General features: G+C 34.9%; 1 long non-coding RNA gene across 1 annotated transcript; it reads right to left on the bottom strand.

Moving 5' to 3' along the window:
• Positions 1–16880: 16880 nt before the first annotated feature.
• LOC130590546 (uncharacterized) lies at positions 16881–18878 on the bottom strand. The gene is made up of 3 exons (XR_008968403.1): positions 18459–18878; positions 18136–18180; positions 16881–18027 (listed from the first exon to the last, which is right to left on the bottom strand). It is a non-coding gene; the product is annotated as an uncharacterized LOC130590546 (long non-coding RNA).
• Between the last annotated feature and the right edge of the window lie 4091 nt (positions 18879–22969).

Here is a 22969-nt window from a genome sequence, read left to right on the forward strand (position 1 = left end):
GGGAATCAAAATCCATAGAGATAGGTCTCGAAGGATGATTGGGCTAAGTCAAGAAACTTATATTGATAAGGTTCTTCAAGGTTCAAATGGAAAATTTGAAGAGAAGTTTCGTTCCCATGTCACATGACATATCGTTTAGCAAGAGTTAGTGCCCGACTAAGTCTGATGAGTTAAAGCATATGAGTAACATTCCTTATGCTTCAGCCATAGGATCTATCATGTATGCCATGATAAGTACTCGACCAAATGTTGCATATGCCTTGAGCATGTGTAGCAGGTTCAACAAATCCAGGAGAAGCACACTGGACTGCAGCTAAGAGCATCCTTAAGTACTTGAGGAGGACTAAAGGCATGTTCTTAGTCTATGGGGGGGGACATAGTGGGTTGGTTGTTGAAGGTTACAAAGATGCAAGCTTCCAAACCGATAGAGATGATTACCGCTCTCAGTCAGGGTATGTCTTTTGTCTAAATGGAGAAGCAGTGAGCTGGAAGAGCTCAAAGTAAAGCACTGTAGCAGACTCTACGACAGAATCAGAATATTTACAGCAATTGAAGCAGCTAAGGAAGTAGTTTGGATAAAGAAGTTCTTGATAGAGCTAGATATTGTACCTAGTGCTCTGGATGGAATTGAGTTGTTTTGTGACAACAATGGTTCTATTACGCAAGTAAAAGAACCAAGACCACATAACAAATCCAAACATGTGATGAGGAAATTTCACCTCATTCAAGAGATTGTTGACAGGAAGGATGTCAGAATCTGCAAAGTTCATACGGATGAGAACATGGCTGATCCGCTAACTAAACCACTACCTTAACCCAATCATGCTTTTCACGCTAGGGCTATAGGCTTGAAGCAAATGTTAGAGTGGCTTTAGATTGTACTAGGTTTAGAGAAACTTGTTACAATGTAAAGACATGATTTTACTATTTATGTTTATGAGAATAAATTTTATCTTATTTAATTATTAGTTTGGTATGAAATAAAATGTCCAAAATATATATTGAATTCTATGATTTTTGTCAAATATGTGATTTGATGAATGAAACACCATAAGTGAACATAATTTATAGAATATTAAAGTTCTTAATCTAAACTGGACATAAATGACTTGTTAAAAGGATTAGCATATAATATTGATTGATAGCACCGTTTCATGGGCTATGGGAACATTGAGATATATAATCAATCATATGGATATGTTTAGTTGATGCATAATCGAACTAGACCTACTTAGAAGTTTTACAACTTCGAAATTATATAAGTAGATTCCTAAGACATGAGTGGAACATTACTTAGCCCAATGATTAGTATAACTTTAATTAGGGGTGTTCATAAAAAACCGAAACCGAAATACCGTACTGAAACACCGAAAAACCGATCTAAATGGGTGGTCATCGTACCGACAAAAAAAGTTTTAACAGTTGGGTTACCGAATCGGTAAAATTAACGGTTAAACGGTACAGTTACGATTATGATTTTGAGTGAACGGTTAACTGAAATACCAAAATATTTTTTTTCTCTATTTAATTGTTGTGAAACATTTTCAAACAATTACATTAATTCTAATATTTGTTGCTAAGTTACAACAATTAGAGGAAGTATGTAATTATATGGAGACTCTAATACTAATATAAACACTATAATTAGGAAATGAAGTGAATCCTTAGTGTTAGTTATGCTTTCCAATTAATTTATTATCCACTTTATAATATATTTTATATTAGAGTATATATAATATTGAAATATATGAACAAAAAAATCGAATGTATTTATGTACATTAAGTAAAACATAATAGTATAACTTAAATAATGGTTAATGGTTAACCGAATAACTGTACCGAAAAAATGGTTAACCGCTTAGGCAGTAACCGGTCTAAACGGTTACAGTTATGGTTCGCAAAAAGAGTGAACCAAACTTCCGATTATCGAACCGAAATATTGTTTCTAGATGGTTAACCACCCATGAACACCCCTAACTTTGCTATTGTCAAACATCATGCCGTAAAAGGAGGCTATAAAGGAAGCAATCGGGTTGTGCTAAAAGTTGAGTGGGAGTATTGGTTGCCACAAGATTGAAAAGGTCCTCCCATAAGAGATAGGATGGGTGTCTTTGCCCCTTGAAGAGCGAAAATTGAAAAATGCATGGCCGTGCTCAAATGGATCATTTGATGATCATTTGTGTGTCAATTCCAACTCGAATTTCAAGGATTAATTTGAAAAATAGTATGGATGATATAGAAATATGATCAAACTATCGAATTAAGACACTAAGAGACTTAAGAAATTAAAACATTCCACACTCGTCTCGGACAAGTGGGAGATTGAAGGATTTATGTCCTCGACTTAAATGCAATGACTAATTATATTATGGATCGTATTATGGAGATAATAAATTCATTCTATTGGGTTATCTATACGTCGTCCTAGAGAATGCTATTAAACATTGGGTTAGAACATTATAAACCCGAAGCCCAATATAATGGATCCTGTAAGGTCACACATAAAACCATGGATCAACAAAAGAAGATATCTCTCATTATTCTTCTTTCTCATATTCTTTCCTAAAGTCACAAAAACTCCATTAAAGTAGAAGAAAAATTTCTTCCTTCCAACTAGCATTGGTGGAGTGATTGATTCGGGTTGGTGGACCAAGTAGAGGAATCAGAGTTGAGGTTCTTTCTCCGGGTTATAACAAGCTTTGTGGAATTCATGCTACATAGGTTAATTCTAAACTTTTATGTGATCCTTGATTGTATATGCACGTGATCCTATTTTAAGTGCTTATGAATTAGATTCATGAAATTCCGCTTATACTACTTAGAATCCTACAGATGCATAGAGGAAAAGTCACTAGTAGAATAATTGCTTATTGCTGCGGTGATATTGCTGCGGTTTTACCCATACGCAGCAATATATCACCTAAAAAGAAAAGAAAAATATAAAATAACCATATTGTTGCGGTTTCGGCCGAAAACCGCAGCAATATATTATAATAATATAAAAAAAATTAAACCATGTGAAAAAAACATATAATATTAAAATATTAATCTATTGCTGCGGTTTTTTTTAAAAAACCGCAACAATATACGATTTTAAGTATAAAAAAGAAAGAATGGCCCAACTAGGGTTTTGTTCCTCTCTAGAACTCAGAGTTCCATTATAGCCGTTTCACTCTCCTCACTCTCCTCTCTCTCTCCTCTCTCTCATCTCTCTCTCTCTTCTCTCTCTCCTCTTCGGCGTTCTTCATCGTCCCCATTAACTGTCCTCTCCCCTCTCTCTCCTCACTATCCTCTTTCTCTCCTCTCTCTTCGGCGCATAGTTGCTCTTTCATTAACAGTCCTCCATGGCTCGTGGCTCGCCGTCCTCTAAGGCTCGTGGCTCGCCGCTCTTCATCGCTCGTGACTCGCCAGCCTTCGTCACATGTTGCTCACTAGTGGCGCTGATGAATGATGTTGGGTGGGTATGATTAGTACTGGGAGTCGGTGTAGGTGGTGATTGTATGGCAATTGTATGGAGGAGTTTTGAGAGCTATGTGTCGAGTGATTAGTGATATGCGTATTTCTTTTTGCTGTGAGTATATGAGAGCTGTTGTGAGAATTTGTTGTGGTGAGCCGAGTGAATTTGTTGTAGGTAAGCCGTGATATGAATGTTGTATGCTGTGGAATTATTTATAAGATGGTTGGGAGATTATATAGCGTAGGGAGGTTTAGATAGTTAAGACGTAATAGATTTTCGAAAGATTTTAAGAAAAGAGTTAGTGTGAGATACTTAAAAACACTTTGGAGAAAGATCATTTTTATAGAAAATATTTTTACTAATAAAACAATCGATGTAATTAATTAATTCTTTTAATTAAATTGGGCTTAGAAAATGGGTTTATAAATTGGGCTTTTATAAAAACTATTTTTAAAAGGTTTCGGAAGATAGGCTTTTAAATTGTCATTTTAAAACGTTTTAGGATGTGGGCTTAGTAAAACTAGTTATAAAAACGGGTTTCATATATGAGTTAATATAAAGAGTTAGAAAACGAATTTGGGTTCAAAACTTTTTATTTTAGACTCGTTCCTTATTCTTTCTTCGATCCGGACCAATTGGAGCATGGTATTAGTCATCATAGGCTACTAAATAGGGAGTCACGATTATGATTCTATAGAAGCCACCACTTTGACAGAGGTTTGCAAAACCAAAAGTCAAAGTATAGGTGTTGGGACGGAAAATGATTCTAGATGCTCTGCAATCCAAAATTACTCTTTTATGCCAGTACCTGCAAAACAACCAAAAGTTTCAGGAACAAACATATGTGAAACAAATTCGCAGAATAACCATGAATCTTGCAAAAATGAAATGATGTGTGTAAAAGGAATCATGAGTTATTCTAGTCCGGCTCATGTCGGGGTAGAGCTATTTTGGTCCGCCTCATGTCCGAGTAGAGCTATTCTGGTCCGGCTCATCGGGATAGAGCTATTCTGGTCCGTCTCATGTCGGGTAGACTAGTCTCGATTGATTATGGTCTGCAGACCCGACAGTTGTCTTCCGCCTTGCTGATTGATGATGATCCACATACCTGACAATTATCTGTCACCTTTTTTATTGATAATGGTCCGCAGACCCGACAATTGTCTGTCGCCTTTATGATTGATGATGGTCTGCAGACCTAACAGTTGTCTTCCATTGTTGTTGTCTTGATACCTCTAGAATGCAATGAACACAAGCATGCAAACAAAAAGGAGTAAATTATGAAATCTCATCACTCCCTTAGTTGGTGATACTTTCAAAAACACCTTCCACCACTAGTGGAAAAAACGTCATCTATCACTTGTAACAGATGCAGTTTTATTAAAACCGCATTAGAAAATCAATTAAAAAATAGGAAGGAAAGCTAAAAAACAAAATCTGATGCGGTCCTCTTGTGGACTGCATCATATTAAAACACCTGATGCGGTTCCTAGGATCGCATCAGATTTTCTTAAAAAAAAAAGTGGCCCATTTCACTCCCTTACAACCCTAGCCCACATAACTCTCCCCACTCAACCCTAATCACCCTCCTCCTCACTAACCCTAATCTTCCTCACTCCTCTCCCTCATTCACGGCGCCCTCTCACTCCTCTCTCCTCTCTCCTCTCTCGTTCTTTTCGTTTCCTCGTTCTCAAACACCACCACCACACATCTGTTGTTCTCAAACACCGCCAATGACAACGACGCCAAACACCAACGGCAACACCACCACCAAGCCACGACACACCGCCAACGCCAACCACGAAATCCAAGCCACGAAACCCTAACGACAGTCCGCCAACGCCAAGCCACGAAACCCTAACAACAGTCCTCTAACGCCGCCAACGCCACTAACCACGAAGGGAAACGATGCGTCCTAGTCTTTAACGGCGCCCAGTTCTAGTCTTCACCTCCTCGAAACACCGACCACCACCTACACTTCACGATTTTTTTTCGTTCTTTAGTTGAATTTGTTAATTTATTTGTTTGTATAATTTCATTTTTCGTTTGTATAATTTCGTTTGTATAATTTTAGATCTAGTCTCATTTTCATATTTTTCCTGTTACTTAGTTTATATTCTGCAATTTCAGATTTCATTAATTACTTTATTTTTTTCATTTAATTTCGTTTGTATAAATTAAATCCACTAACTTCATTTGTATAAATTTCATTTAGTTAGGTTCTTATTTTTCGTTTGTATAATTTCATTTACTTTATTTTAGACTTTCTTTGTCTGTAATGGCTGCATTTTGTTGTCTGTAATGGCTACATGTTTTCGTTGTCTGTAATGGCCTCATGTTTTCGTTAAATGTAAAGGGATTTCGCGCTGAACGTTTTTTTTTATTTTTCAAAAAACAAACAATCAGATGCGGTCATTCTTGAAACCGCATCAAATTGTTAAATTTTTTTACCGCATCAGTTTTTTTGGTTAGCGGTTGCGGGTCCATCTGATGCGGACCAAAACCGCATCCGTAAGCCGGATTTTGACCGCATCAGATGGAGTATTTTCCACTAGTAGTGCACCTACTGCGAATTCATCTTCTCTTTGCTTTAAATCCGCATAACTCTTCTGCCTATCTTGAGCAACTTGAGTTCTTGCCTGAATCAATTTCACATTCTTGAACGTCTCCTCAATAAATTATGTCCCCGATACTATGCTCTCACAAAAATCATTCCAACAAATGGGACTTCTACACTTCCTTTCATACATTCCTCAAAAGGAGCCATCTTGATGCTCGCATGATAACTATTGTTGTATGGAAACTCAATGAAGTCTAATTGATCTTCCCAACTACCTTGGAAGTTAATTGCGCACGCTCCCAACATATCTTTCATAGTCTGGTCAGTACTCTGTCTGACCATCGGTTGCACGGTGAAAAGCAATGCTCATTTTCAATGTTGTCCCAAGATTCAACTGGACCTTTTGCCAAAACTTCGAGAGGAATCTCAAATCACGATCTGAAATAATATCTGTTGGGACCCCATGCAATCTCACTACATGCTTGATATACATCTTCGCAAGTTGCTTCTTCTTCATGTCTCTTTAGTTGGGACGAACACGGCAGACTTCGTTAGACGGTCCACAATAACCCAAATAGTATCATTGCCGTTTCTCGTCTTCGGCAAAGCAGTCACAAAATCCATTGAGATAGAATCCCACTTCCATCAGGAACCTCTAAGGATTAAACCTTCCTCATTGGTCTCTTAAGATATATCTTCACCATCTGACAGGTTAGACACTTGGACATGAATTCACCGACCTCACGCTTCATATTTGGCCACCAATATATCTCCTTAAGATCCTTATACAACTTATCACCTTCATGGTGCACTAAATATAGAGTATTATGCCCCTCATCCATAAGTCGTCTCTTAAGCTCATCATATTTTTGAGGTACACACCACCTTCCCCTGAACCTCAAACTTCCATCATCATGAATCTACAAGTCGACTTCCTTACCTTGCTTCATCTTCTCCTTAATCTTATCTAGGTGCTCACGTCCAACTTGACCATATTTGATCTCGTCAAAAACTGACAACCCCAATGACAAAGCACTCAATCTTGCCTCGATCTCCCCAAGATTTGAAATTTCTAGGCTAAGCCTTTGCATATCTCGACACAATTCCTCATGATCAACTACCAAGGCATTCATGCTATGGCTCGACTTCTTACTCAAAGCGTCGACAACTACATTCGCCTTCCCTTCATGATACTGGATGTCTAGATCATAATCCTTGATCAACTCTAGCCATCTCCTCTGTCTCATATTGAGGTCTTTCTGGGTGAAAATGCACTTCAAGTTCTTATGGTCGGTAAAGATCTTACAGGTTCCCCCATAAAGGTAATGTCTCCAAAATTTCAAGGCAAACACGATAGTAGCTAACTCTAGATCATGGGTAGGGTAAATAGCCTCATACGTTTTCAACTGACGCGACACATACGCGATAACCTTCCTATTCTACTGTAGATGACATCCCAAAACATTCTTTGAAGCATCACTATACACCTCAAATCCCTCATTTCATCAGGCAGGGTCAAGACGGGTGCATAGGTTAAACGCTCCTTCAAAATCTGGAAAGCTTCCTCACACTTTTCACTCCACCCGAATTTTGACTCTTTCTTCATCAAATTGGTCATTGGCCTTGCTATCTTTGAGAAATCTCTCACAAATCTCCTATAATAGCTAGCTAAACCTAGAAAACTTATGATATTTGACACATTTTTTGGAGTAGGCCACTCACTAACAACTTGAATCTTAGCAGGATCTACAGAGACTCCTTTTTTATACACATAATGACCCAAAAATGCTACTTTCTCGAAACAAAACTCATACTTAGAGAACTTGGCATATAGCTGATTTTTCTTAAGAGTCTCTAATATAATCCTCAAGTGCTCATTATGCTCTTCTTTAGTCTTTGAATAAATCAGGATATCATCAATGAATACCACAACAAATCTATCTAAGAACTCATAGAAGATCCTATTCACCAAATCTATGAACATGGCCGGAGCATTGGTCAATCAAACGACATCAAAGTAAACTCATAATGACCATAATGCATCCTAAACGCAGTCTTAGGTATATCTTTGGAAGCTACTCTCAATTGGTGATATCCCGAACGCAAATAAATCTCTGAAAACATGCCTTCTCCATTTAACTGGTCAAACAGGTCATCTACATAGATAAATGATACTTTTTTTTATGGCTACATTGTTCAACTCCCTATAGTCGATGCATAATCTCATACTCCCATATTTCTTCTTCACAAACAATACAAGAGCTCCCCTTAGGTGATGCACTAGGCCTAATATAACCTTTATCCCACAACTCTTACAGTTGCGTATTCAACTCGCTCATCTCAAGAGGTGCCATTCTATAAGGTGCCTTAGATATGGGTGCAATGACAAGAACTAAGTCTATGGTAAACTCAACAGCTCTTGCAGGCAGCATACCCAAAATCTCACTTGGAAACACATCCATAAATATGTTCGCGATTGGAACATCCTCGATCTTCAACCCAACTTCTTTACTCACATCTTGCACACTACAAAAAAAAAATAGCTCACACCCCTTCTTCATTAACTTCTTCACTTGAATTGCAGAATTTTTCCAAAACATCGATACAAAGTCAATTTCCCCAAAGGGAATCTCAACACTACTTTATGAGCTTCACAAACTATTTTGGCCTTGTATAAACCTAACCAATTCATCCCAAGAATAGCATTTTGGTCTCCGAAATTGCAATTTATTAAATCAGAAGGAAATACACAGCCTCCTATCTTTAGAGGCAAATCTTTAAACAACTTAGTACACCTTATAATCTCTCCAGTAGATATACTAATAGGTAAATCAATCACCTCAAAAACTACCGACCCTAGACTCTTAATGACAGATGACGAAACAACCGAATAAGTCTCCCTAGAATTAAATAACGTTTTCACGAGAACAGGGTTAATAGAATAAGTACCAAAAACTATGTCGGCAGATCGTTCACCTTCATTGCGACTCATGACGAATAATTTACCTGGAGCCTTATTATGGTTGTTGTTCTCACTAGTAGGCTTACTTCAGCTTCCTTGGTTGTTCTATAATCGTACGAGCATACAACCTTGATTTCCTAACTAGTTGAACCCAGGCCTCACCTAGTTACCACTCCCACTACCCTTTTGCTCTTTCCTTTGCTTTGTGAAGCACTCATACTCCCTATGACCCTTCTTCTGGCAGTAGTTACAGGTCATTAGGTCTCCCTTACAATCTCTACCAGGGTGGTTCTTGCTGCACTTCTTACAATGGTAAACCCTCTCAAACTGGCTCTTATTGTTATAGCCCTCACCATTTCTCCCTTGGAAATTCCCATTCGCATTCCTATTCTTCTTTAAATTCCCTGGATTTCCTCCAGCATTGAAATCATTTTTCTTCTCACCCACTACAACATTCTTCTTCTCACGCCTCGACTGAAGACCATAAATATGGGCGGCTCTTCCCTATATCACATCTAAGGATGCAAAAGTTTCACTACCTAACCCCAGTTGGATTTCCTCAGTCAACCATTGCTCAAACCTTTAAGCCTTTAACTCCTTTGTGGCTACCACCTCAGGTGCAAACCTCGACAGTGCTATGAACTTACTATATTACACATAGATGGACATGTTTCCCATCCTAAGGTTTATGAATTCCTGGGCCTTCTGTTTCCTCATAAAGTAGGGTTCTCTCTTAGAGAGTAATAAAGGAATCTTAATTAAACCCCTCAACAACACTTAGTCTAGCTCCATTCTCTTTCCACCATAAGTTAGATTCATCTTTCAGATACAATACAACTTGACCTACTTTCATACCTTCAAGACAGTTCACAACCCTGAAAATCTTTTCAAACTCCCTAATCCAACTCTCTAAGAAGGTAGGGTAAACTTGCCCTTAAAGGATGGTGACTTAATTTTGGCGCCTTTCAAACATGTCCCCAGTAGAATCGGGACGCTAAGCTCTTTCTTGAGTTAATTTTTCTGCCAAGCAGAAGCTAAGTCGTTACCGTTGTTAGCCATTCTACTGCGCAACCTGAAAATTAATGTAACTCTACTTTAGGTTTCGATACACAACTTACATTACATTCTCTAGAAGGAAACATTTGATTTGACCATACAAGATCGCATCAACATACAATTTCTCATGAAGTTATAATAATACCACAAAATAACTCATCATTAATCATATAAACATTCATGAATAATATTCCAATCACGAATAAACACGTGTGAGGGTCACTTTAAGAGTTCAATAAAAATAAATAAATAAAAGTATTTCCATTCACATGCCAAAATAAATTCTTGCTCACTTGAATAACTAAATGTTTGCTTTTTATTCCTCAAAATGATGCTATTAACATTTTTCGAAACCATAATATTATACTTTTTCCTAAACAAAATAAAGGTACTAATAAATAAATTCAAACCATTATTTAACTAATTATCAAACATTAATTCTCAAAGCATAAATACATAATCTTGGGAGATATATTATTAGTCTTATCCTTAATTTTCTTCTATTTTTCTAGAGTGAAACTTTCATCTTTAAAATCTTCAAGGTCCTCAGTGTTATATTAATTCCATATTCTAGTTCTAGTAGATTGTTGTGTCTTCTTAGGCTGAGGCTTATCCTGTTCTGACTCAGAATCACTCTCAGGTCTCATAACCACATGGTAGATGTTCATCCTAGTTTGTCCTCTAGCACGGTCAAACTCCTAGAGAACCTCATCACCAGTATCAAGCATATATACTCTTAGGATCCTACGCAAGATGACTTCTAGGCTAGTTTATCTATCACATCCAGACTCATATCCTCCATCATCCTCATCATCACTTAGTAGAATCGGGTTGTAGTAGCTTCCAGCCTTCCCTTTCAGTCATATCTTTAGGTCCTGTTTTTGATGAACACAACATCTATAAACAAATTATACTCTCACTTAGCGTATAGTTCCAACAATAAGCAATAAGCAAGAATAACAATAATGTAAAGCATAGGCATAACATAAACCAATTAGCAGGGAAGTAAATATAATCATATTGAATTACTTATTTAATGCAGACATATAATATTTGGAATTTATGAAATAAATGAAAAAGAAAAGAAATAAATAAAATAAAGGGGTTGGAAATTTTCGAACCAAATAATAAAAATAAAAATAAAAATAATATTCGAACATAAGATAAATCGAAAAAAAAAAAATTTAAAATCTTGAATCTAAGAAAAAGTCTTCAAAAAGTAATTTAAACCAAACGAATAAGTAGGAGCTTGATTTCTATGAAATTCATTTTAAGTACCTAGCTAGTTAGGTGCCTAAAACTTTGTAATACCCCATCACAAAAAACCTTTTCAATATAAAACTTAGAGAATTATCAAAGTATTATCGCCCGTGTATTAACATATTAGCTTATTTAGAATTTTGCTGCGAAAATAATAATAAATAAAGTTTAGAAATAAAACTTAGTCAATTAAAAAATCAACACTACAAGTTAAACAAACAAAAAGTCAAAGTAAACCTCGAAAGTAAAAGTCAACCACAATAGTCAAACTCAACGATGAAGAATATAAAGTCAAAGTAAAATGTAAACTTAACACAAACTTCCAAATCTATCAAACCCATGATGCATCATCTTCAAACCTGTAATGGACGATGCACTATTGATCTCGAGCGACTGCTCACCAAATGGGTCATCATAGGATGAATAAGGCATAACCATGATCAACACATACACAAAAAATACGTAATAAGAAAAACGAATACTTTAATAAATAAATAAATAAACCTAACATGATATTAACGAATTAAATATTAAACAGGGATAAATAATAATATAATAACAACTCATAGTACTTTTACTAAACTAAACTCCATAAAAAATAAATTAATTATTTTAGATGGAATAATCAATGGAACGAGTTGTCTAAACCAAAACCCGTCTTCAATCTAGAAGACAGAGCACGGGCGCGACTCGATACTCCCCTAACCTACGATATCGAGGAACCTTTAAAATAACAATAGGACACGGTGATCAATCTGGTCCCAGTAAAAGTCATGGGCTACCACCACGTACTTGTCAAACTTGTCCAACGTTTTAGATGTGCACAGGTCTAAAGCACTTGGTCCTCATAAAGTAATTAAATAATCCAAAGAGAACAACATGATTCAATCATGATCCAATACCAACATATATATTAATCGATCTCATGTGTATTAATAAAATAAAATTCTGAAATCCCATATGCTTGCATCAATTTTCCACACAAAACATAATATCATCATCATAGTCAACATGCTTCACACAACAACATAAAACATGCAAATCCAATTGAATAAAAATCACATATGAACTAAATTTTCCCCCCTATACATGATACTACATAATTCTCATCCTAGGACATGATACTAATCCAATCAACACATAGGTATGTACGTACCTTGTATAGACAAAACGAGAGACCACTTTCACAAGTTTAAAAGTCGCCTAAAGAGAATTCTCCACCTAAAATAACCAATATAACCACAAATCAATACTTTACAAATTTTCAACAGTAATAAAATACTTTAAACCCTTCTTAAAAGTGTTTAAAAACCTTTCCCATCATGAAAACTTAATTACTAAAACCTCATGGTATAGTGTTACTACATTAGTTGTTAAAATCCTTAAAAACTCATACTTTGATCATAAAAACTCCATCCTAAGCATCTTTACATAATTTCCAGAATACTATAATATAACCCTTTTTATATATAATTGAACATAGTTAATCTAACACCCCCATATTACTCACTTTTAAATAAATTATTTAGTAAATAATATTTGAGTAATTTAGGAGTATTACCGCCACGTGACTAACACGATTTCGGCAACCAACTACTAACTAACAAAATAACTTGCAGCGGAAGACTTTAACCAAAAATAATAATACTTCTTTATTAATAAAAGTTAAGATTGTCTCAATACTCAAAATAAATGAAACACTTAAATCTAGGTGAAGATCCCCTTCCTAGTATGCTCCCAAGCACATCCAAAATTCACCTGCAAATCTGCTTACCAAAAAGGTAAACAGGGCAAAGCCAAATAGGAAAAAGGAAATACGCGTCAGTATAAAACTGAGTACTAAATGTACTAGATAAGTAACATATTTGTTGGTTCGTAATAATTTTTCATTTCGAAAACTCTATTACCAATAATTCAAGAATAACTCTTTAAGAATAAACTATTTTCAAACACTTAATTATAATTCAAGAACAACATTTTAAGAACAAACTCTTTTCAAACACTTGAATAATAATTCAAGAATAACCTTTTAAGAACAAACTCTTTTCAAACACTTGAATAATAATTCAAGAATAACCTTTTAAGAACAAACTCTTTCCAAACACTTGAATAATAATTCAAGAATAACCTTTTAAGAACAAACTCTTTCCAAACAACTTGGATTAAAAAATATCCTGAAAACAATTCCTCTTCTTATCACCCTTCTATTTTGCTAGTGTGCACCCCCCCAAGCTAGTCATCCCATCACGGAGTATATCAAGGCGGTAACTTAATTGCCAACAAGTGGACTTTGAATCTCTTGATATTAATCAAGCGAAAATAATAATAATATGACTTGTAAGTCATGAATAAACCTCCTTTCCTCGTAAAAACTTTTTGAACATTCAAGTTCATAAAAACCAATCAACCTTTCTTGTAAAATAATTTAATTTTCCAAAAAGGATAACAAAACTTCTATATAAAATGATTGATAAAATCATTCCTTCTTTTCACTTCCAAGAGTGAATAATAAAATATTATAACTATTTCAAACCAAATTTCTAAACCAATCCAACCATTAAATCAATAAACAACTTTATCACATAAAATCATATTTCAAAAGATCTAGCTACATAACGTACCTTGATCTTGCACAAACTAATAGTAGTATCTTCACTTATTCTTATACTTGAGCTTTCTCATAACCAACCAATAAGCAATATACCACATAAACTTAATCATGAATTTAAACATGAATGACCTATCATGAGCATAATATTTTGAGTAAGAAATATGAAAATATTTTTCTTAAACCAAAGAAAATTGAAACTTGAGTAAGAAATATAAAACTAGAATAGATAAGAAGAGAAAGAAGAACTTCGAAGTAAGAAATTATAGATTTTTCAAAGTTTTTGTGTGGAAAAGATGGCTTAAGGTATGGGGTATTTATAGGAGTAGAATAGGCAGTACTTAATTTCAAAAATTAAATAGTTTGTAACCTTCACCATAAATTAGGAGATTAAACCAAGATTTGTAAACTCCATCATTAATTTGGAAGTTATAGGAAAACAAAACTCCCTCCAATCACTATAAATCTCGTAGGAATATATGGCCCCTAAAAAAAATAATTTTTTTTTTTTGGTTTTATGAATTTTTTTTTAGACGAGGATTTTATATCAAAAGCTTAACAAATCCAATTTTGGCGCCATCTTGCGCCAAAATTATTTAAAATGAGTGAAATTGCTAAAATACCCTTTGCTTAAAATATTTATTTTAGAAAATAAATACTTTAATTACCTTAATAAATACTCGAAAACATGGGGTATTACGGTCTACCCCCCTTAAAAGAAGTTCCGACCTCGAAACTTAAGATAAAGTCATAATCACTTCCAGAAATGGAATTTAAAATTCAAAATTGCAGTTTCTAACTCAAATGCTCATGTCTAAAATGCATATAATGACTCAAAATATGCTAAAATGCAATAACTATAGTAAAAGTGCGAAACTCTAACGCATTCTACCCCCCTTAAAAGGAGTTACGACCCCGTAACTCGAAACTAACATCGGAAAACAGCGACGGATATTTCTTGCGCATATCCGCTTTAACTTCCCATGTTGCTTCCTCAATCTGATGGTTTGACCATAATACTTTAACAAATCTTACATCCTTAGTCCGAGTACTTCTAACTTTGCTATCAAGGATTCTTACAGGTCTTTCCTCGTAAGTCAAACTATCATCTAATTCAATGGTCTCAGGTTGCAACACATGAGACACATCCGGAATATAATTCCTTGACTGAGATATATAGATAACATCATACACTCGACTTAAATCATTTGACAAATCCAGCTTATATGCCACTTTCCCGATTTTCTGTAACACTTTATATGACCTGATATACTTTGGGATTAACTTTCCCTTCTTCCCAAATCGCATCACCCCTTTCATTGAAGATATTTTCAACAATACCTTCTCCCCAACCTGAAACTCTTCACCCCTTCGCTTCAAATCAGCATAACTCTTCTGCCGATCTTGAGCTGCCTTGATCTTTTCTTGAATCACTTTCCCCTCTTTCGTCGTCTCTTCGAAGAACTCGAGTCTAAGCACCACGATTTCAATAATATAATTCCAGCATGGACTTCTACACTTTCGATCATATAAAGCCTCAAATAGAGCCATACCAATACTTGCATGATGACTATTGTTTTAGGAAAATTCTATCAAATCCGAGAAATCCTCCCATGAACTCTGATACTCCATAACACAAGATCGCAATATATCTTCTAAAGTCTGAATTGTTCGTTCTGTTTGCCCATCTGTAGCCGGATGAAAAGCTGTACTCATTAAAAAATTAGTACCTAAAGCCTTCTGCAAACTCTGCCAAAAGTTGGACAAGAACCAAGAATCACGATCATAAACAATGTCCTTAGGCACACTATGATATTTCACCACCCATTTCACATATGCTTTAGCCAATTGATTCATCGATCAAGTATTCTTCATAGGAATGAAAGTTGCGGATTTAGTTAAACGATCAACCACTACCCAAATTGTATCAATTCCAGCCTTAGTTCTTGGTAATGCAGACACAAAATCCATTGATATAGAATCTCATTTCCATATTAGAATATCCACTACAAAAAATACTACATATAGAGGCAAGCCAAAATTGCATCTAAATATATATTTGTAGCCTCTAATGGTGTTTAGAAGCAATTTTCTTGCTGCCTCTAATTAGTCCGTCGCTAATTATAGGTTGCCTCTAATGCCACCTTTTAGAGACAGACAAGTTATGGTGTTGCTAAAGACACTTATGTCTAGAGGCAACCATATGCTTGTCGCTAATTGTTGGTTGCCCCTAATGCCACCTTTTAGAGACAGACAAGTTATGGTGTTGCTAAAGACACTTATGTTTTGAGGCAACCATATGCTTGTCGCTAATTGTTGTTGTTCCCCTTAATGCCACTTTTAGGCACAAAACTTGAAGTGTTGCTAAAGCCACTTACATTTAGAGGCGACCATCAGTCAGTCGCTAATTATAGGTTGCCCCTAATCACTATACTACAAGAAAAACTGCTATTTACGACCAAATTTCTGGTCGCAAAAAGCTGAAATCTGGTCGTAAAAAGCCTTTTACAGCCAGAAACGCATGTGGTCGCGAGTGGTCGTAAAAGGCTTCGTCGCAAATAATATTTAAAAAAACTAGTTGTAAAAACCTTTTGCGACCAGATTTAGATCCGGTCGCAATTGCTAGTCATCTACGACCATAAATCTGGCCGCAAATGTGATTAAAAAAAATTAAAAAAAAAGAAATTAACAATTAAACATAATTGCTAATTTCTTTTTTTTTACAATCTAATGTTAATAAACTACATTGTCATTAAAAAAAATAAACAATAATAAATTAACAAACTATATTTTTTTAATAATTTTTATTATCTCATACAACTTAAAACAAATACAACTTAAAAGTAGTTTCTAAACTTTAAACTAAAAAATACAATTCAATCAAAATAAATTTTACAAATAAATCAATAAATGCCAAAACATTCTTTGGAATTTATGAACCCAGAAATTGAACAACCTAGACCCACTCCTGCCAGCCTGACACCACAGCTTCCAGTCTTCCCTACCACCGTCCGCCTTTATTTACACCTGCAACGCCAAAAAAATCAGAAAAAGGGCCTAAATTTAAAATCAAAATTTAAAACGAAAAAAAAGGAAAAACAAAAATGGCATGAAAAAATAGAAATAAAAAAACGAGAAACAAAAAAGAATGAAGACCACAGCTTCCCACCGCCGCCACCACCGCCCAGAAAATACTCCTGGTAACAGAAAATCAAAAGCTTTGAGCCAAAAAATAGACAACAATAGCTCGATTCATAATATTAATACAGAACAAAGTCACAACTTGCAAGCGATTCGACAACAATGATAATAATCAGCCCCAAACACTGAATCAAATTCAGGCACATGGAGTCATTTGGCATGCATCATATGTTCATCCTTGCTCATTAAAAATCATTGCAGGTCTGTCACTTATGCCTTTGTTAGACTACAGAAGTCAAACATATCAGCCAATGGCAAAAGTGACCAAAGACTCGTGCTCACCAGTAGCCTTTATTACAAACTTCATTAAAATAATTGCTACATCTACTGTAGGAGAGTGCCTTAATTGACAAAAGAAAATGGTCTAATGTTGATCTTATAAGTGTGGGTAATAGTTTAGAGAAATCTGAAACATATATTTAGAAACCTTAGTACAACATCATCATTACATATTACATTGAAGAATATATCAACAAAAATCAAATGATCTGATTTATTAGAGATTCATCAAGGGTCGTTATTAGAGAAATTCAGAAGAAAAAAACACATAAAAATGAAATAAGAATCAACAGCAACACCATTACACTAGCAATAGCTACACAAAAGAGCAACAATGCAAATCTGCAAGCATTTTTCTTCACAGTGTAGAATTTCAATCTTCCTATCAAAGTAAACTTAACTAACCCTTAAGGACTAATCATCCACCCCAGATTCTCATAATCACATCTCCCAGTTACTCAGATAAATTTGAAAATCTACCCACTACATTCCTTAAAAACCCATAATTCGAAAACATTATTTTCAAAATGATTTAAGAGTTTACCAGAATTTAGACTTTGCAAGAACATCATTTGTATGCACAAAGCTTCATTAGGTAGATCTTAAGATGCTCATCAGATTGAATAGGAAGAGCCCTGAAACTGCTGCAGATAAAAATCTTAAAAAATAAATACCAATTATGCAAACCTTCATGATTTAAATGATCAGACCAAAGTTGGATGGAAATGAAGGAAAAGTGATGAAGAACTGACCCATTTCTGACGAGCAATATCCCTCTATCTCTCTCTTCTCGCTCTCTGAAAGGTTTAAGCAACAGATTTGAAGAAGAAAGAAATTAGGATTTTTGATGGCTTAAATACCCAATAAATCAAAAGAAAATTAATCAAAGATGAGGCAGGATCACCAGAATACGATTACATTCTAATTAGGAACTCACTCAACTATTTTCTAGAAACACAATCGCTTAAAAACAATTCACACGAATCGAAATCTGTTTGTTTTTTATTCGTGCAAATCACATTAATCATGAAAATTATAAGAGAAAAAAACAACAAACTGTAAATTAGATACATACCAATGAGAAGCGAATATAATTTGAGCAAAGGGATGGCTGAGAATTTTGAGGGTTTCAATTTTGAAGGTATGAGAGTGGTGAGGCAGAGCTGCAGTAGTAGTGGGTTTCAGTTTTTTCTCGCTCAAAAATTTCGGATTCGCGGCTAGGTGTGGGATAGTATTTGCCACGTGCTTCATTTTCTATCTCAACACGATTCCGCGTCGATAAAACACGCGAAGTAAGAGTTGGCTCAACGTTCGCAGGGAGGCCGAGGATAATGCGTCATGAGAATACCCTTTTTCTAGTAGTGAGCCCAGCACCAACCCCAACCACTTAACCCCGAAACCCTAACCGCCGCCACCTAAAAACAAACCAAACCCTAACTTCAAACCCCCCACCCCTCAACCCCTCGAGCCCACCCCCCTCTTCGAACCGACCCCGACTTATCCCCCCTTCGAACCCACCCCCTCAACTCCCCCAACCCACCCCCTCAACCCCCACATCAAACCCTAAATCAAGAACAGAAAGGCCCAAAAAAGGAAAAAAAAATTCTTCATTTACAAAAAATCAGACGAAAAAAACCAAACCCCAAAAAATTGAAACCCTCAAATTTCAAAAAATCAAGCGAAAAACCCATAAATTTCGCACCCTATTTCGAAAATAAACCCTTAAATAATCTAGATCTGTGCAAATTAGACAAAATAACAAATACTAACCTCTTCAATGAAATTTGCAAGATCTTCAAATTTGCTGCAAAATTTGAAGAGAAAAACGAGATTGATGAGAGAGGAATTGAAGATGAACAAGAAGAGAGGAGAGAGAAAGAGAGGGGGTGTATGGACGTATAGTATGGAACGTGAGGAGAGAGATGAGTGTATGTGTCGGTGATGAGGTGGGTGGGTTACAATATAAGGTTTAAATTTCAACAAATGTTAACCGGGAATGAATCCCGCTCTAATTTTGGCCAAAATTTTAGATCTTGATATTTACGACCAGATTTCTATCTCGTCGCAAAAAATTCTTATATTTACGACCATTTTAATAAAACTGGTCGTAAATGCTCGTTATTTACGACAAGAAATGAATCTTGTTGTAAATAATAAGCATTTAGACCAGAATTCATCTCGTCGTAGATAATTTCTTCTATTTACGACCAATTAGCATATCTGGTCGTAAAGTAGAATGACTCTTCATATGTTTTAATATTATATATTATAACCAGCTACAATAATAACGAGTAGACGATCAATTCCAAACTTTTATATAAATGATTTATTATAATAAGCATTATGATTGATATATAAGCTTGTAATAGCTATGATGGTAATGAGAATAATAATAATAAACATAAAGCGGACAACGATAATAGGTAAAAATACAAATAATACAGTAATAGTAGCAATAGTAATACAAATAAGAACATGAATACTAACAATAACAATAACAATTATAAATACTAATATGTTGAATCATTTTAATATATAAATTGATATCAAAATAATTGTAAAACCAATCTAATATTCTATTGATTATAAATTAGTATAGCGACAATACGATATAATAATATTGGAACCATTCTAGCTAATACGTGAATGATTATTAATGAGCATCGACTCTTCATATGCTAAAATAGTATAACGATAATAATAACGATATTATATATTTAACTACCAGTATACGATCAATTACTGATTTATACAAAATTTTAATGACTCGATTATGGTAAGCATTATGATTCGAAATAACACTACTACAAAAAAGGCCAAAGAGACCATCCATAAGAGACTAGTTGAGATTACTAACCCATTTCTTAGATATAGAAAACCATTGATTATCCAAAACCAGTCTCTTAAGTTTAACTATTTCACTTATTGAAAAAGCTATTGTCAAATAGGAGACTACTTCTATGTAAAACCGGTTTCTTTGAAATATTTTAATTTTTTAAATCAATTTTTCTTTCAATATAATCTTGTGATGTATGTATATATTCTTCTTGTTGTGAGATTGTAATACCCCGTATTTTTAGTATTTATTTAAATAAATAAATACGTTTTTTATTATTATTTTCTAAAATAAATATTTTAAGCAAAGGATATTTTAGTATATTTATTAGTTTTAAATTATTTTGGCGGGAATATGCGCCCAAAATTGGATTTGTTAAACTTTTGGTTTTAAATCCTAGTCAAAATTATTCAAAAAACCAAAAAAAAAAAAAAAAAATTTTTTTTAGCCCATTATTTTTGACGGGATTGTGAAGTAAATGGGGAAGTTTTGTTTTCCAATTTATGATGAAGGTTACAAATCTTGGTTTAATCTCCTAATTTATGGTGAAGTTACAAACTCTTTAATTTTGAAAATTAAGTACTATCTTTCTACTCCTTATAAATACCCCACACCTTTAGCCATCTTTTCCACACAAAAACTTTGAAGAATCTAATAATTTCTTACTTCAAAGTTCTTCTTTCCTTCCTATGTATTCTAGTTTTATATTTCTTATTCAAGTTTCAATTTCTTTTTTTAAGAAAATATTTTCATATTTCTTACTCAAATATTATGCTCATGATAAATCATTCATGTTTTAAATTCATGATTAAGTTCATGTGGTAGATTGCTTGTTGGTTGGCTATGAGAAAGCTCAAGTATAAGAATAAGTGAAGATACTAGTATTAGTTTGTGCAAGATCAAGGTACGTTATGTAGCTAGATCTTTTAAAATGTGGTTTATATGATAAAGTTGTTTATTGATTTTATTGGTTGGATTGATTTAGAAATTTGATTTAAAATGGTTACAATGTTTTATTCACTAGTAGAAAAAGGATGATTTGCGTCCCCTCAATTGCGTCGCACAGAAACGGAAACGACGCACAGTCAGAATTTGCGTCGCATGTGGGAAGCTGTGCGACGCAAATCACAAAAATGTGTGTCGTACCTACGGAGCATTTGACGCACATTGCTAATGTGCGTCGCACCTACGGTGCGTGCGACGCACACTAGTCCATGATTTGCGTATAGGCCACGTAACACGACGCAAATCACGTGTTTCCATATTTAAGCCCATTTAGGGTTTGTTTCTAACGACAGCCGTTTTCTCACACTTCAACGCTTCATCTCTCTCACTCTCACACTTCAACGCTTCATCTCTCTCACTCTCACACTCTCACACTTCAACTCCCTCCAACTTCATCTCTCTCACCTACCTTCATCTCTCTCACCTACCTTCATCTCTCTTTCGAATCTTATCAACGAAGTGTGTGGTCGGTGCTTGGTGGTTTCCGGCGAAGAGAGGAGAAAGAAAGAAGGTAAAAACTAAGAAAATCGAAACAAGTGAGTTCAACTTCGAAACCGGCGAACCAAAACCGGCGTTCAGTCCATCACTCTCACCTACCTTCATCTCTCTTCAGTTTCAATCCCTCGCTCTCTCTCCCTCCCTCGCTCTAAACCTAAGAAAACCGAAACTAGTGAGTACTGTGAGTTCAACTTCGAAACCGGCGAACCGAAACCGGCGTTCAGTCCATCACTTCGAACACATCAACATATACAACCGTTTTGCGACGACAATAGTTTCGCAGGTAAAATTATCGTTTTTTCGTTTTTTAATTGTTTAGATCTACAATTTCGTTTTTTCATTTTTCATGTTTTCAGATCTACCATTTTTTCCTTCGTTTTTTCATTTTAACATTGTTTAGATTTTTCATTTTTTTCATTGTCTTTCGAGTTTTATCTTTCTGATTTATTTTCTTCTATTTTTTTACTTTTTAGATCTGATTTTTTTTTGACTTTTTTTTTTACTTTCATTTGCAGATCTAAACTTCGTCAGAAATGGAAGGAAATTGATAAAATTTTGCGTCTCTCTACTATAGATCTGTGATTTTTTATATTATTTTGTGTTCGAATTGTAAATTATAGAATTTTTGGTGGTTTAATGTTCTTTGTTGGAGTTGTAAATTATAAAATTATTGAATTTTGTTGGTATATATTTTGTTGTGTTCAATCCTACTTCTATTTCAGTTAGGTAATTTTTGTCTCAATCTTCTACCCTTCTATTGTTCGATAATCATCTTTGCAGTATATTCTAGGTCTAAAAATAATTTTTTTTTTTATTAAAATAGTAATTTGCGTCGCACATAGCCCGAGGTGCGACGCAAATCACTAATGTGCGTCGCATCCTAGGCAATGTGCGACGCACATTACCCTCTACATTACTGCTGGGATAGCCATCTGCGTCGCACCGTATACGAGTGCGACGCAAATAGCTGAACCATCTGCGTCGTTTTCGTATACGACGCAGATCGATTATGAGTCATTTGCGTCGAGGGCTTTGGCGTCGCACCAGAGTCCGACGCAAATAGGCGCTTCACATCCGACGCAAATTGCGTTTTCTGTACTAGTGATTATTCACTCTTGAAAGTGAAAAGAATGAATGATTTTATCAATCATTTTTATATAGAAGTTTTGTTATCCTTTTTGGAAAATTAAATTATTTTTACAAGGAAAGGTTGATTGGTTTTTATGAACTTTGAATGTTCAAAAAGT

The sequence above is a fragment of the Beta vulgaris genome, chromosome 1 (assembly GCF_026745355.1).
Source record: "Beta vulgaris subsp. vulgaris cultivar EL10 chromosome 1, EL10.2, whole genome shotgun sequence".
NCBI classification, from domain to species: domain Eukaryota; kingdom Viridiplantae; phylum Streptophyta; class Magnoliopsida; order Caryophyllales; family Amaranthaceae; genus Beta; species Beta vulgaris.